Source organism: Petaurus breviceps, unplaced genomic scaffold (genome assembly GCF_028583685.1).
Source record: "Petaurus breviceps papuanus isolate PSGF00001 unplaced genomic scaffold, PetGlider_PUasm1.0 78, whole genome shotgun sequence".
In the NCBI taxonomy this organism is placed as follows: domain Eukaryota; kingdom Metazoa; phylum Chordata; class Mammalia; order Diprotodontia; family Petauridae; genus Petaurus; species Petaurus breviceps.
The window spans coordinates 3,551,648-3,557,647 of NW_027186502.1; the positions used below are offsets into that span (position 1 = coordinate 3,551,648).

The window sequence follows — 6,000 nt, forward strand, 5'->3', positions numbered from 1 at the left end:
AGTAAGTGATGTGCCCCAGGGCGGATTTGAAGTCAGGAACTCCTGATTCCAGGGTCAGTGCTCTATTCACTGTGCCACCTAGCCGCCCCTTGAGCAAGTGTTTTAATGGCTTATCTCTGGAAGACAGGTGAGGTTCTAGGCAGCGGTTCTTAACCTGGAGATCCATGAACTTGTTTTTAAAATATAATTGGCTTCCTTTGCAACCCTATATATTCTATTTTATAAATTTAAAAACATTATTTGGAGGAGTCCATAGACTTAACTAGACTGCCAAAGAGGTCCACGACACAAAAATGATGGAGAATCTACAAGTCTAGAGCTTATTGAGTTCTGCTCCTAACAGGCCTGAGGAGGTGACTTTCTTTCAATATTCTTAAATCACCTTAAACTACCTCTTGAACATTTCTCCCACATTATTCTCTAATCTGGCTGTAGTCCAGTCTCCCCAGGGTTATGTCAGACAAGGGGGTCTCCCTTACTGTTCCCTCCTCCCCATCCTGAGAAGAGGACAGATGCCCAAGGGTTAGGGTTAAGCCAGAATCATGGAATTCAGGTCTGAGATGTTTTGTCAGAAACTAAAAAAAAACAAAAACTTTTGGCTTTATAATGTAACCTCAGTAGCATAAGCTACTGTAAGCAGAATTCTGTTCTCACTGCCTCTAAGTGACTTTTCCGAACTGATGTTTTGTTTTTTTTTATCAGGTTATTCCTTACAGCTGAGACTTAAACATAAGGAGCAAGTAGAATCGAAGGAAAGAGAAATTATGTATCAAAGAGTTGCCTAGATCAATATCAGATAAACAGCAATAATAATAATAACATAATAATTACTGATATTCTTTAAAAATGGTAGATCTGATAATATACATTAAATGTAAAAATATGAAAAGAACACAATACACTTTTGATGATTATGTGTGTTTAGAAATGAAGGTCCTTTAAGTAAAATCTTAGACATACCAGTGTCTGGATGTGGAACTCAAAAATGGCAGGGTTTTCTGAGGAAATGTCACACTAGCACTGAGAAATATAGCTCATTGTGACAGTTATGAGGACTTGGAACCAACAAAACAGCTGCCTAAGTCGTGTAAATGAAAAACAAATACTGTCCTAATGACCACTTCAGAAAACACATTCCTAAGAAATTACTGTCTCTGCCTTTCCCTACTTTTGATGCTTTCTCCCTGCTGGTTGCACTGGTCAAGTCACATAGCTTTTTGAAAAATCCCTCAAGATATTTCTCCTCTTACAGAGTTACTTTCCTAGATTGAACTTTAATAGTAAATGAATCCTTCATGTCAGGGTCCCCTTGCCTAGCAATAAATCTCTGCCTACTACATAAAAGTAGCTTGTGGGATTCCTGGCAGTTTTACTTCTGACCTTACTACTATGAATAAAACACATCCATCTAATATCAACGGTGGAGATTAGACTCATCAAATTCTATACTCATAGAATAGTTCACATTTTGAAACTAATACACAATACTAATGTAAACTGTTTCTGTGACACACATGTATGCATGGCAGGAATTTTATGGCAAAATTAACAAAAAACAGTGAACAAAATGCATAAAATCATCATTTCCTCTGCTTTTTTCTTCCTAACACATGGATACTTAACTATCTTCTCTTCTTTGAACATCCTGGCAGTGTTAGGCCACAAAAGAGAATAACTCACAATGTCTAGAAACCTTCACTGTAAGCAATTCAAAATGTGGGGGAGTAGGGTGTGATATAAGCCCCTCACCCTACTGTTACCTGGGGGGAACTTAGAAAAAATTTAGTCTATCACAAGAAGTTACCAATGCAACACCCAACCCTAACCAAATTTAGAGATTAATTACAGGGCAGATTAAAGTATAAATAGAGTATATTTGAAAGATGGAGAGAGTTGAAGGAGGGAACTTTATAAGCACTTAGAAGTTTGTAAAGTAATATATAACATATATGGTATAAATTGCTGTGATCCACATAATAGCCTAGTAGAGTAGGGGTAATTATTATTCCCTTTTTATAGAGGAGAAAATCAAGATTGAGAGAGGTAATTGACTTACCCAAGGTCACCCAGCTAGCATTAAGACATCAGTCACCCGGCGATGTGACCAACATGACCCTCTGAAAGATCAAAATGATCCATCTTGCTAGCACACAAAGAAAGTGCTAGACTCTAAATTTTTCGGAAGCCTGAGATTTAGTACAGTTTGTGTGTGTGTATGGGTGTGTGGGGATGTTTTCTTGCTTATTACCATATCTGATCTGTTTGCAATCACCTCATCTGGAAAGGAGTAAAAATAAGGCAAGTACAGTGTTTATCTCTGTCCAGCAGCCTGTAGGATTTTATTTCATTTTCTCTTAAGTCGTAGAAATACTAGGAGAGCATGTTTGATTAATAAATAACAATGTGTTCTACCAGCTCATCTCCTTTCATTGGTAAATTCCATTGTACTCTATGGAGGTTGCAGTTTATAGATGTCCTTTAAATCACCAAAAAGTACCTTTATAAGAGCAATTTAAATTTGGTGGAGAACACTGAGCCATTTTTCACTACTCTTAAAAGTCGGCTTAAAAACAGGAAACCACATTTCTCCACCCCAACCCACCATCCACTGAGATGTTCCATATCAGGTTTAACTTATAGTTTTCCAACCACTCCTAAATTTGGCTTGGTGCCTGCTTGTATCTTAACAGGACACCCGTCTCTGGACACACACACACACACACACACAGCCTCCACCTTTGCCCATCACTAAGGAATCTGGGCTGTGGGTGGCAGGTGTCTGGCCTCTCTTCTTTCTCCTCTGGCTTATCTCTGACTTATTTGCTATAACTCAACTCTGGCTTCTCTTTCTGGTACAGCCAAGACCATCCCTGCTTCTGCCCCTGTCCAGACACTTCTTGTCATAGGATGACCTCTAAACAAGGTACCCTGACCCTCTCCCAGGAAAAATAAAGTATGGAGGTTCAGCCACTTCTGTTCAGAGATTCCCCACCCTTCCCTCCACCCCCTGTGGTTTCCAATCTCCCCCTAATATTTGAACTTACTCGAAGTGGATCTGTCTTCCTCTGGGGTGCCTCTGTCTCTCAGCTCTTGCTTCTCTGTTCTGGCAGTTATAAAAAGGAAGGAAGTTGAATAGAAGAAAAAAAAGTTTTAGACCTACTTGAAGAGGAAACTCCGAGCTGCCTCAAATCCTGTTTCTTTGCAAAGAGCTACATATCAGGGCACATCTTTTGATAAACAGACTGCACAAAAGCCTCTTAAGTAAATTGTGCATTTGGTAAAAATGATTGCTCCTGTGGAAATGATATGCACGAAGTGTGCATTTGACCAACAATTACTGTGAATATATGCATGTATATGTTTCTGTTTAGATTTGCAGAAGTGTCTAAGTATGTAGGTTTATAGAGGCCATGGCCTGAAGCCCAAAGGGCATGAGTTTTCCCAGTACTCTACTTGTAAATAGCTCCTTCTATAATTCTGGCTCCTCTCTGGATTATTTATCTGCAAAATGTAAATAATATCTAAACTTGGAAAGAGATCTCTGAGACATCTCTATTGTAAATAAATATTGGCTAGGAAAATGTCGATGATAACTGCACATATATGGAAGTCTTAATTTTTTAGTTAGTCCCCTTGTTGTAATTAAGAAAGGAGCATTCTGTCAAAGGCTTCAGAATCACCAAAGATTGGGAGGTGATCACAATGCAATTTTCTGTGAGATACAAAGTGAGTAAGAATTTTAAATGGCATTAATATGTTGCATTATTTACACTTTTGAAGGCACAATTTCTCCTCTACCAAGACGACAAAATAACCTTCCTAATGCACAGATCTGATCATTTCTTTCCCCTGCTTTCATTCCTCTTTTGTCATTCCCCTAAAGTCAATGAGAAATTCCCCCCACAATCTGAGTTACTTTAGACCTTTATGGCCTAACTTCCCTTTACTCTCCTTTAATTCCTGTGAACTCCAGCTAACTAGGACTAACAGCTATTGTGTTCCTGGAACTTGAAGTATCATCTTTCAACTCTGTGTACTAGCATCTCCCGTACTCAGAATGGCCTCCCTCCTCATCTCTTGCTTTTAGAATCCTTCTCTTCCTCAGTTCCATGGCTGGCTTTTCTCCCTCACCCCCAGCCCCCAAGAAAGTGTTCTCCGTTCTTTTTTCAAATATACGTAGACCTATTTGTCTAAATCTCACTTTTGTTGCTCCCTACCCCACCTACCCTGTACATAATCATTGCTATAGGTGCCTTATTAGCCCCATTCCCAAGTAGAATGTCAGGGATTCGAGGGAAAACAGTATGGTTTTTATCCTTTGAATTCTCTGGGCCCAAAGCATGTGGTAGGGAGTTAGTAAATATTTGTTAAATTGAATTTAACCGATATGAATTAAGAAATACAGTTTAAATCACATTAATTCAGTTTACTAATTTAGAATTTGTGATTTTGTTCAACTTAGACATTAATGAGGGTACAGTGCAAAGAACACTAGATTTGGAGTCCAAGAGTTTGGGTTCTAATCCTAGCTCTGCCATCTGTGGGAAGGGCTGCTAGATGCATAGAGCACTGTGCTTGATATCAGGAAGACTGTAAAGCCAAGCATGAGCAGTTTTCCAGAGGGCTGCTGCTGTGAACAGCTTCAAGGTTCTAATTACACAGTATAATGAACTCTATTTATTCAGTAACAAACTAAGACAAAACATTCACAGAAATCACAGTATAGCATTCAGAATGTTATGGCATAACAACTTATCACTAAAATAGCCACATAGTTTTCACCAAAGTGGTCACATAGTTTTAAGAAAAAGATAACATTCATTTAATAAGTTCTTCATTTACTAAGTACTTCATTCAATCACCCTTGAGGAGGCAAGCCCCTTAACTAACACAAAGTACAATGGTCAAAGTCCTCCACCCCTAGGTCATATTGTCTTAATCTCTTCAATCAAAAAGTCTACTTTCTTCTTGATTGGAGATTAGTTTCCAATCATCCTTAATTAGTAAGGCCTTAACTCAATCATCTAAATGTAAAGGTCAAAGTTCTCCACCCCTAGTAAATCATGATCTTCTAGTTTGCATTAAATACCCAAGGAGATGTCTTTTCATCTTGACTCAAGGCTGGCTCTCCCCTTCCATGGTTCCCCTTCCATGATCCAAGCTCCTACCAGCTTCTTGTTGTCTAGCTCCTTGTCCAGTCCCTGTTCCATATTGAAGCTCACAGTGCCTAGTCCACCTCAAGTCCTTCACAGTTTCTGTTCCTGGGAAGACAAAGTTTAACAGAGCCACAATAACATTGCCAGCATCCTCATGAATTCACTTTCTGCCTGTGAAATCAACTCAGACCCACAAACAAGGTCTGAGAACTCAACACAAATCATCAATATAGTCCCAGGACCTCTGAAAGAGTCAGTCAGACCCTCCTGTAGGATTTCTGTAAACATATAATAAGAATATGGATGGAAACAGGTTCCTCAAGGTTCCATTCACTGTATTGGCATCAGACAAAATGTCCATACATGTCCTGTGTAACCCATCAGGGAGTACAGTCTGAACATGCTGTAAGAATTGCCCCCTTATTGTCCAGTTCCCCATTTTTGTCAGTATTAAAGTTTATTGCCTCCACATTTCTTTTCTTAGTATATTTTTCTATTTGAGAAGAAGCCACTCCTGACTCCTTTTCTCTGTTCCTTGATCTCAATATCATAGGTTACTAACTCCCTAATTAATTTAGGTTGTGCCTAATTAATATGTAAAAACTGCCCCAGAGACAGCTTTAGAACCTGTTTTGATACTAAAATTTTAAGTTACAAATCAATTTGAACATTTTTTAAACAGCTAATCAAAGCAACAACAGCAACCAAAAAATTAAAGTGATTTCATTACTTTTGCTCCGTGAAGAAAGATAAAAACTGGAAACTTAAAAGGGGAAAGAGTGCTAGAATTCTATGCCACCTATTATCTGACATGTTACATTGGACATAGTTGTTGCTTCTTTCT

At 38.6% G+C, this 6,000-nt stretch overlaps 1 protein-coding gene across 1 annotated transcript in view; it reads right to left on the reverse strand.

The window, feature by feature from the left end:
* The window catches only part of ARHGDIB (Rho GDP dissociation inhibitor beta), a 32,473-nt gene extending 29,279 nt beyond the window's left edge, over nucleotides 1-3,194 (reverse strand). Inside the window, exon 1 of the mRNA XM_069106123.1 lies at nucleotides 3,045-3,194. The gene's annotated coding sequence lies outside the window, so the exon portion shown is untranslated. The remainder of the gene's footprint in view (nucleotides 1-3,044) is intronic.
* Nucleotides 3,195-6,000: the final 2,806 nt, after the last annotated feature.